Source organism: Arachis ipaensis, chromosome B9, assembly GCF_059453495.1.
Source record: "Arachis ipaensis isolate K30076 ecotype BB chromosome B9, ASM5945349v1, whole genome shotgun sequence".
Taxonomy (NCBI): domain Eukaryota; kingdom Viridiplantae; phylum Streptophyta; class Magnoliopsida; order Fabales; family Fabaceae; genus Arachis; species Arachis ipaensis.
Window position 1 is genome coordinate 84,643,483 of NC_142444.1, and position 11,301 is coordinate 84,654,783.

At 37.6% G+C, this 11,301-nt stretch overlaps 1 non-coding gene across 1 annotated transcript; it reads left to right on the forward strand.

The window, feature by feature from the left end:
* The first annotated feature begins 9,738 nt into the window (after window positions 1-9,738).
* LOC148545285 (small nucleolar RNA R71) lies at window positions 9,739-9,846 on the forward strand. The gene has a single exon (XR_015900575.1). It is a non-coding gene; the product is annotated as a small nucleolar RNA R71 (small nucleolar RNA).
* Window positions 9,847-11,301: the final 1,455 nt, after the last annotated feature.

Below are 11,301 nucleotides of genomic sequence, written 5' to 3' on the forward strand. Positions count from 1 at the left end.
GTGGGTTGATTTTTTGATATTGTTTCTGCTTCAGTTTCTAAAGAATCCCTTTCTGCTTTATTGGAGGTACATGAAACTAGTAAGCATGATCAGTTCTTGATAAAGCGACGTTCAGAATTTGAAAATTTTTGTTTGAATCACATGAGTCGTGTTTCTCTTCTAACCTTGGATACATGTTTGTGGAATTGCTTCATGAAGGGTAACGTCTTCTTAGCAAGTCATACTCGCACAAGACATGGTGATCACTTCACAAGTAGCTTTTGTTGTGTAAGAAAAAGATAGAGTATAAACCTAAGAGCAATTGAATATTTTAGTTGTCAAAACTATGAACACGTTGTTGCAATTATCCTAGGAAATTTTGCAATTACTGCAAAAAGACAGGTTATATAATCAAAGAATGTTTGATTCAGTCCTAAAATAAACAATTTGCTGTTCAACCAAATATGGCTATTTCCTCTTGTTGCCATCTTGCAAATGCACCTTCAACTGCACCAATACAAACTTAGCCTCCTATTCTTATCCCTGACATAGTACAACAAATGATTATCTCAGCTTTTTCAACCTTAAGGCTTCAAGGTAAAAACCTTTGTAAATCATGTCTTAGTTAATTGATTCTGCAACATCTAATCTTATGACCATTTCGAATAGTTTGCTTCAACATGTTTGTCAGTATCATGGTTTTGAACAAATCTAAGTTGTTGATATCAATATTATTCCTATTTTTGCTATTGGAGACATCAGTCCTATTTTTAATAATTTTTTCTGTATCTCTAGGTTTCTCACATGTTTTTCTCTTTATTGAGCAAATAGTAGAGAATAACTATGACGTGCATTTTTCTCGTAATGGTTGTTCTATATATGATCAAGTCTTAGGGACAGTGATTGCAAAGGGATAAAGTTGGACGACTCTTTTCTTTGTAGATTTTCACTCCAACTTTTATTACTTTATCTTCTTTAGTTTCCAATAAAAGTAAAGCACGGTATAAATTATTTGGACATCCTAATCTAGTTATTTTCTTATGCTTATTCAACTCTAGTTTATTAGGAGAATATGAGCAGTTATTACCGTCTCATCTTTCTTTTGATTGTGCTACTTGCAAGTTTGGAAAGAATAAAGTTCTTCCTTTCCACACTACGAATAGTCGGGCTATAAAATATTTTTATATTATTTATAGTGATGTTTGGAAGATTTCTCCTGTTATTCTCATGGTCAATATAAATACTTTGTAATGTTTATTGATGACCACAACATATTTAAATGAATTTATTTTCTTCACTTAAAATCTAAAGTTCTTAGAATGTTAAAAAAATTTTGGCCTATGTTGAAACTCAGTTTATTGTTGTTATTAAAGTTCGTCGATCAAATTCTGATGGAGAGTATATGTCAAATAAATTTCATGGCTTCTTAACTCAAAAAAGTATTCTTTCTCATTGTTGTTGTCCATATACACCTTAATAAAATGGCTTGGCAAAACGAAAAATATCACCTTTTGGATGTGGTTCGCACTTTGTTAGTTGAATCTTCAGTTTCACCTAAATTTTGGGTAAAAGCTTTGTCCAGAACAACTTATCTTATTAATAGAGTGCCTTCTTAGACCTTGAATGTCATATTTATCATCAATATCCTGACTACATGTCATTTGCATAGATTTGGCTATATGTGTAATGTCGCTTGCCTACTCATGAATGTTACAAGTTGTCTTCTTAATCTGTTAAATACGCATTTATAGGTTACATTACTAATCACAAAGATTTTGTTTGTTGTATATGATCCTGCCATTGATGGAATTCGCATCTCTCAAATGTTATTTTTTTTTTAAAATTTGAAGATATATCAGCTGAAGTCCAAAAGTTCAAGCCTGGCTTTGTACATCAAAGGTGTTCTCGGCCTCTATTAATTAATACAACACCAAGTCCAATTGTTACTATCCTCAACATCCCATGACAATAAACTTGTGTCTCTCATCCTTCTAAATGATATATCTCTGATTTTACTAATATGTCCTCTAATCCAATTCCCTCTTGTTATTCACATGTTGCTAAACATGAGTGTTGGCAAAGAGCAATGTAGTTGGAGGAGCTTAAAGAACTTTAGAAAAATCATACATGGAAAATTATTAGATGTCCACGAAATGTCAAACCCAATTGGTGTAGATGGTGGTATACTCAGTCGAACTTTGATCTGATAGGAGTTTGGAGCGCTACAAGCCTCAATTAGTTGCATTGGGTCATAGACAAGAGTTTAGTATTGACTATGAGGAAACATTTGCTCCCGTAGCCAAATGAAAATGATTCGTACCATTCTTGCTATTGCTGCCTTGCAAGGTTGGTCCCTTCGGCAATTCGATGTTAAAAACACTTTTCTTCATGGTGATCTCTAAGAAGAAATATACATGTCTCCTCTTCCTGGTTTGTTTTCTTCTACTACTAAAGAAGTTTTCAAGTAAAATCATTCCTTATATGGTTTAAAACAGGCTCCTTGATCATGGTTTGGGAAGTTTCATTCTTCTTTACTCCAATTTAATCTTGCATAAAGTAAATATAACTCTTCATTATTTTTTCAAAAAATTACTGCTGGAATGGTCTTTCTTTTGGTGGATGTCGACGTTATTGTCTATAGGGATAGATTCTTTAATGATCTCTCCACTACAACATCACCTTCAAGCTTTTATTCACATGAAATACCTTGGTACCCTTTCATACTTCTTGGGATTAAAGGTGCATTGGACTCTTTGGGCATTTTCTTACACCAACATAGGTATAAACAAGAGCTAATCAAGTTAGCTGGTCTTCAAGACTCTTCTACTGTTGATACTCCTTTTAGGGTGAATGTTAAGCTTCATGATAATGAACATGAGCAACTCTTAGACCGGTTGTTGTATTGACAACTAGTGAGAAGCCTCAATAACTTAATATTAACATCGCCTTATATCTCCTTTTATGTACAACAAGTTAGTTAATTTATGTACTTCCCAAGAGATCTATACATGGCTACAATTCGATGCATGATTAAATATCTAAAGCATACTGTTTCTCGTGGGTTATTTTTCTCTACTGGTTTATTGGTATGCGAAATTGCTACTCAGGTTGTGAATTGTTGTTCGAAATTGATTCCCTGGCAATGGCACCAAAAACGAATGCACAGGACCATGGTCTAAACATATCTTCACAACTTCGCATAACTAACCAGCAAGTGCACTGGGTCGTCCAAGTAATACCTTACGTGAGTAAGGGTCAAATCCCACGGAGATTGTTGGTATGAAGCAAGCTATGGTCACCTTGTAAATCTCAGTCAGGCAGATATAAAATAGTAATGAGGTTTTCAAAATTAATTAATAAAATAGGGATAGAAATACTTATGTAAATCATTGGTGAGAGTTTCAGATAAGCGAATAGAGATGCTTTCGTTCCTCTGAACCTCTGCTTTCCTGCTATCTTCATCCAATCAGTCTTACTCCTTTCCATGGCTGGCTTTATGTGATACATCACCACTGTCAATGGCTACTTTCGGTCATCTCTCGGGAAAATGATCCAATGCCCTGTCACGGCACGGCTAATCGTCTGGAGGCATCACCCTTGTCAATAGTTTCATCTTATCCTCTCAGTGAAAATGATCAACGCACCCTGTCACGGCACGACTATTCATCTGTCGGTTCTCGATCATGCTGGAATAGGATTTACTATCCTTTTGCGTCTGTCACTAACGCCCCGCAATCGCGAGTTTGGAGATCGTCACAGTCATTCATTCATTGAATCCTACTCGGAATACCATAGACAAGGTTTAGACCTTCCGGATTCTCTTGAATGCCGCCATCATTCTAGCTTACACCCCGAAGATTCTGATTAAGAGATCTAAGAGATACTTCATTCAGTCGAAGGTAGAATGGAAGTAGTTGTCAGGCACGCGTTCATAGGGAATGATGATGATTGTCACGTTCATCACATTCAGATTGAAGTGCGAATGGGTATCTTAGAAGCGAAACAAGATGAATTGAATAGAAAATAGTAGTACTTTGCATTAATCTTTGAGGAACAACAGAGCTCCACACCTTAATCTATGGAGTGTAGAAACTCTACCGTTAAAAATACATAAGTGAAAGTCCAGGCATGGCCAAGAGGCCAGCCCTCAAACGTGATCTAAGATAGCATACAACTGATCAAAGATACCTAATACAATAGTAAAAGGTCCTATTTATAATAAACTAGCTACTAGGGTTTACAGAAGTAAGTAATTGATGCATAAATCCACTTCCGGGGCCCACTTGGTGTGTGCTTGGGCTGAGCTTGAGTGTTGCACGTGTAGAGGTCCTTCTTGGAGTTGAACGCCAGGTTTTGATCCATTTCTGGCGTTCAACTCTGGTTTTGGCTCCTTTTCTGGCGCTGGACGCCAGATTTGGGCAAAGAGCTAGCGTTGAACGCCAGTTTGCGTCATCTAAACTTGACCAAAGTATAGACTATTATATATTGCGGGAAAGCCCTGGATGTCTACTTTTTAAAGCAATTGGAAGCGCGCCATTTCGAGTTTTGTAGCTCTAGAAAATCCACTTTGAGTGCAGAGAGGTCAGAATCCAACAGCATCAGCAGTCCTTCTTCAACCTCTGAATCTGATTTTTGCTCAAGTCCCTCAATTTCAGCCAGAAAATACCTGAAATCACAGAAAAACACACAAACTCATAGTAAAGTCCAGAAATATGAATTTAACATAAAAACTAATGAAAACATCCCTAAAAGTAACTAGATCCTACTAAAAACATACTAAAAACAATGTCAAAAAGCGTATAAATTATCCACTCATCACAACACCAAACTTAAATTGTTGCTTGTCCCCAAGCAACTGAAAATCAAATAGGATAAAAAGAAGAGAATATACTATAAATTCCAAACTATCGATAAAACATAGCTTCAATCATATGAGCGGGACTTATAGCTTTTTGCCTCTTGAATAGTTTTGGCATCTCACTTTATCCATTGAAGTTCAGAATGATTGGCATCTATAGGAACTCAGAGTTCAGATAGTGTTATTGATTCTCTTAGTTCAGTATGATGATTCTTGAACACAGCTTCTTTATGAGTCTTGGCCGTGGCCCTAAGCACTTTGTTTCCCAGTATTACCACCGGATACATAAATGCCACAGACACATAATTGGGTGAACCTTTTCAGATTGTGACTCAGCTTTGCTAAAGTCCCCAATTAGAGGTGTCCAGGGTTCTTAAGCACACTCTTTTTTTGCTTTGGACCTTGACTTTAACCGCTCAGTCTCAACTTTTCACTTGACACCTACACGCCACAAGCACATGGTTAGGGACAGCTTGGTTTAGCCGCTTAGACTAGGATTTTATTCCTTTAGGCCCTCCTATCCACTGATGCTCAAAGCCTTGGGATCCTTTTTATTTGCCCTTGCCTTTTGGTTTTAAGGGTTATTGGCTTTTTGCTCTTGCCTCTTGGTTTTAAGAGCTTTTGGCTTTTTCTGCTTGCCTTTTCTTTCTATTTTTTTTCTATTTTTTTTCACCTATTTTTTTTTTCTGCAAGCTTTGTTCTTTGCTGCTTTTTCTTACTTCAAGAATCATTTTTATGATTTTTTAGATTATCAAATAACATGTTTCCTAGTCATCATTCTTTCAAGAGCCAACATATTTAACATTCTTAAACAACAACTTCAAAAGACATATGCACTGTTCAAGCATATATTCAGAAAACAAGAAGCATTGTCACCATATCAATATAATTAAACTAAGTTCAAGGATAAATTCGAAACTCATGTACTTCTTGTTCTTTTGAATTAAAATATTTTTCATTTAAGAGAGGTGATGGATTCATAGGACGTTCATAACTTTAAGACAAAGTTACTAACTACTAATGATCATGTAATGAAGACACAAACATAGATAAACACATAGAAAACGAAAAACAGAAGAAATAAGAACAAGGAATGAATCCACCTTAGTGATGGTGGCATTTCCTTCTTGAGGAACCAATGATGTCCTTGAGCTCTTCTATGTCTCTTCCTTGTCTTTGTTGCTCCTCCCTCATTGCTTTTTGATCTTCTCTTATTTCATGAAGCATGATGGAGTGCTCTTGATGTTCCACCCTTAGTTGTCCCATATTGGAACTCAATTCTCCTAGGGAGGTGTTGATTTGCTCCCAATAGTTTTGTGGAGGAAAGTGCATTTGAGGCCTCTCCGGGATCTCATGGTGATGAGCTTCATACGCCTCTTGAGCTCCATGAATGGCTCTCTTGCTTGCTCCATCTTTTTCTTAGTGATGGGCTTGTCCTCTTTGATGAGGATATCTCCCTCTATGTCAATCCCAGCTGAATTGCATAGGTGGCAAATGAGGTGAGGAAAGGCTAACCTTGCCATAATGGAAGACTTGTCAGCCACCTTGTAGAGTTCTTAAGGTATAATCTCATGAACTTCCACCTCTTCTCCAATCATGATGCTATGGATCATGATGGCCCGGTCTATAGTAACTTCAGACCGGTTACTAGTGGGAAAGATTGAGCATTGAATAAACTCCAACCATCCTCTAGCTACAGGCTTGAGGTCCAATCTTCTTAGTTGAACCGGCTTGCCTTTGGAGTCAATCTTCCATTGAGCTCCTTCTACACATACGTTCATAAGGACTTGGTCCAACCTTTGATTAAAGTTGACCCTTCTAGTGTAGGGGCGTTCATCTCCTTGCATCATGGGAAAGTTAAACGCCAACCTCACATTCTCTGAACTAAAATCTAAGTATTTCCCCCAAACCATTGTAACATAGTTCTTTGGATCCGAGTTCTTACTTTGATCATGGTTCTTGGTGATCCATGCATTGGCATAGAACTCTTGAACCATTAGGATGCCGACTTGTTGGATGGGATTTGTTAGAACTTCCCAACCTCTTCTTTGAATTTCATGTCGGATCTCCGGATACTCATTTCTTTTGAGTTTAAAAGGGACCTCAGGGATCACCTTCTTCTTGGCCACAACATCATAGAAGTGGTCTTGATGGGCTTTGGAGATGAATCTTTCCATCTCCCATGACTCGGATGTGGAAGCTTTTGTCTTCCTTTTCCCCTTTCTAGAGGATTCTCCGGTCTTAGGTGCCATCAATGGTAATGGAAAAACAAAAAAGCTTATGCTTTTACCACACCAAACTTAGAATTTTGCTCGCCCTTGAGCAATAAAAGAAAGAATAGATGAAGAAGAAGAATAAATGGAGGAGAGGGAGAGTGGGAAGTGTTTCAGCCAAGAAGGGTGTAGAGGGGTGTGTTGTGTGAATTTGATGAAGAATGGAGGGCTTTATATAGGGAAGAGAGGGGGGGAAAGGTTTCGGCCATATTGGTGGGTTTGGGTGGGAAATTGGTTTTGAATTTTGAAGGTAGGTGGAGTTTATGAGGTAGGTTTATGGGGAAGAGTGGATGGATGTGAGTGGTGAAGAGGTGATGGGGAAGAGAGATTGAGGTGATTGGTGAAGGGTTTTTGGGGAAGAGTGTTTATGGGGTTGTGTGAAAGAGAGTGGTGAGAAGAAGTGAGTGGAGGTAGGTGGGGATCCTGTGCGGTCCACAGATCCTGAGGTGATCCTGTGGGGTCTACAGGTCCTGAGATGATCCTGTGGGGTCCACAGATCCTGGGGTGTCAAGGATTTGCATCCCTGCACCAATTAGGCATGTAAAATGCCTTTGCACACAACTCTGTGCGTTCAGCGCCAGGTTGGTGCCCATTTTGGGCGTTCAACGCCCATTTGTTGCCATTTCTGGCGTTGAACTCCAGAACCATGCTTGTTCTGGGCGTTCAGCGCCAGAATGCTGCCCATTTTAGGCGTTCAGCGCCAGAACCATGCTCTGTTCTGGCATTGAATGCCAGGCAGATGCTCCTCCAGGGTGTGATTTTTCTTCTGCTGTTTTTTTGATTCCGTTTTCAATTTTTATATTTATTTTGTGACTCCTCATGATCATGAACCTATAAAGACATATAACTAAGAAAAATATAGTTAGATAAATAAAAATTGGGTTGCCTCCCAACAAGCGCTTCTTTAATGTCAATAGCTTGACAGTGGGCTCTCATGGAGCCTCACAGATGTTCAGAGCATTGTTGAGACCTTCCAACACCAAACTTAGAGTTTGGATATGGGAGTTCAACACCAAACTTAGAGTTTGGTTGTGGCCTCCCAACACCAAACTTAGAGTTTGACTGTGGGGGCTTGGGTTGACTCTGCTTTGAGAGAAGCTTTTCATGCTTCCTCTCCATGGTTGCAGAGGGAGATCCTTGAGTTTTAAACACAAGGGAGTCCTCATTCCATTGAAGGACTAGTTCACCTCTGTCAACATCAATCACAGCTCCTGCTGTGGCCAGGAAAGGTCTTCCTAGGATGATGGATTCATCCTCTTCCTTTCCAGTATCCAGGACTATGAAATCAGCAGGAATGTAAAGGCCTTCAACCTTTACTAACACGTCCTCTACTTGTCCATAAGCCTGTTTTCTTGAACTGTCTGCCATCTCTAATGAGATTTTAGCAGCTTGCACCCCATAGATTCCCAGTTTCTCTATTACAGAGAGGGGCATGAGGTTTATTCCTGAACCAAGGTCACACAGAGCCTTAAAGATCATGGTGCCTATGGTACAGGGTATTATGAACTTTCCAGGATCTTGTCTCTTCTGAGGCAATGTCAGTTGATCCAGATCACTTAGTTCATTGATGAATAAGGGAGGTTCAACTTCCCAAGTATCAATGCCAAATAATTTGGCATTCAGCTTCATGATTGCACCAAGAAACTTGGCAGTTTGCTCTTCAGTAACATCCTCATTCTCTTCAGAAGAGGAATACTCATCAGAGCTCATGAAGGGCATAAGGAGGTTCAATGGAATCTCTATGGTCTCTAGATGAGCCTCAGAGTCCTTTGGTTCCTCAGAGGGAAGCTCCTTATTGATCACTGGACGTCCCAGGAGGTCTTCCTCCTTGGGATTCACATCCTCCTCTCCTTCTTTGGGTTCGGCTATGGTGCTTATGTCAATGGCCTTGCACTCTCCTTTTGGATTCTCTTCTGTATTGCTTGGGAGAGTACTAGGAGGGATTTTAGTGATCCTTTTACTCAGCTGGCCCACTTGTGCTTCCAGATTTCTAATGGAAGATCTTGTTTCATTCATGAAACTTACAGTGGCCTTAGATAGATCAGAGACTAAGTTTGTTAAATTAGAAGTATTTTGTTTAGAGTTCTCTGTCTGTTGCTGAGTGGATGATGGAAAAGGTTTATTATTGTTAAACCTGTTTCTTCCACCATTATTAAAGCCTTGTTGAGGCTTTTGATCCTTCCATGAGAAATTTGGATAATTTCTCCATGATGAGTTATAGGTGTTTCCATAAGGTTCACCTAAGTAATTCACCTCTGCTATTGCAGGGTTCTCAGGATCATAAGCTTCTTCTTCATAAGAAGCCTCTTGAGTACTGTTGGATGCAGCTTGCATTCCATTCAGACTCTGAGAAATCATATTGACTTGCTGAGTCAATATTTTATTCTGAGCCAATATGGCATTTAGAGTATCAATTTCAAGAACTCCCTTCTTCATAGGCGTCCCATTACTCACAGGATTCCTTTCAGAAGTGTACATGAACTGGTTATTAGCAACCATGTCAATGAGTTCTTGAGCTTCTGCAGCCGTTTTCTTTAGGTGAATGGATCCACCTACAGAAGTGTCCAGTGACATCTTTGATAGCTCAGATAAACCATCATAGAATATATCCAGGATGGTCCATTCTGAAAGCATGTCAGAAGGACACTTTTTGGTCAACTGTTTATATCTTTCCCAAGCTTCATAGAGGGATTCACCTTCTTTCTGTTTGAAAGTTTGAACATCCACTCTAAGCTTGCTCAGCTTTTGAGGAGGAAAGAACTTGGCTAAGAAAGTCGTGACCAGCTTATCCCAAGAGTTCAGGCTATCTTTAGGTTGAGAGTCCAACCATATTCTAGCTCTGTCTCTTACAGCAAAAGGGAAAAGCATGAGCCTGTAGACTTCAGGATCTACTCCATTAGTCTTAACAGTATCACATATCTGCAAGAATTCAGTTAAGAACTGAAAAGGATCTTCAGATGGAAGTCCATGAAACTTGCAGTTCTGCTGCATCAGATAAACTAATTGAGGTTTCAGCTCAAAGTTGTTTGCTCCAATGGCAGGAATGGAGATGCTTCTTCCATGTAAATTGGAATTAGGTGCAGTAAAGTCACCAAGCATCCTCCTTGCATTATTATTATTTTCGGCTGCCATCTCCTCTTCTTGTTCGAAAATTTCTAAAAGGTTATCTCTGGATTGTTGTAATTTAGCTTCTCTTAATTTTCTCTTCAGAGTCCTTTCAGGTTCTGGATCTGCTTCAACAAAAATGTTCTTGTCCTTGCTCCTGCTCATATGACAAAGAAGAGGGCACAGAAAAAATAATAATAATAATATGGATCCTTTATACCACAGTATAGGGATTCCTTTGTGAGTGGAAGAAAAGAGGGAGACAAAGAATGTAATGTAATGGAAGAAACACAACTGTGAGGAGGGTTGAGATGTGAGATGAGATGTTAGTAGATGAATAAATAAATAGAATAAGATGGGAGAGGGAGAATTTTCGAAAATAATTTTTGAAAAAGGGTTAGTGATTTTCGAAAATAGATTTTGAAAAAGGTTAGTAATTTTCGAAAAATTTTGAAATCAAAAATAAAAATAATTAGTTAATTAAAAAGAAATTTTTGAAAAAGAGGGAAGATATATTCGAAAATTAGAGAGAGAGAGTTAGTTAGGTAGCTTTGAAAAAGTTAGGAAACAAATAAAAAGTTAGTTAGTTAGTTGAAACAAATTTTGAAAAGATAAGAAGTTAGGAAGTTAGAAAAGATATTTTGAAATCAAATTTTTGAAAAAGATATGATAAGATATTTTGAAAAGATATGATTGAAATTAGTTTTTGAAAAAGATTTGATTTTTAAAATCTCAATTAATAACTTGATTCACAAGAAATCACAAGATATGATTCTAGAACTTAAAGTTTGAATCTTTCTTAACAAGCAAGTAACAAACTTGAAATTTTTTGAATCAAAACATTAATTGATGATGTTATTTTTGAAAATATTATGTAAAATTAAGAAAAATATTTTTGAAAAATATTTTTTTAAAATTTTTGAAAATAACTAAAAAATTAAAAAAGATTCGATTTTTGAAAAAGATTTTGAAAAAGATAAGATTTTCAAATTGAAAATTTGATTTGACTCATGAAAACAACTTGATTTTAAAAATTTTTGAAAAAGTCAATCCAAATTTTCGAATTTGATGAGAGAAAAAGGGAAA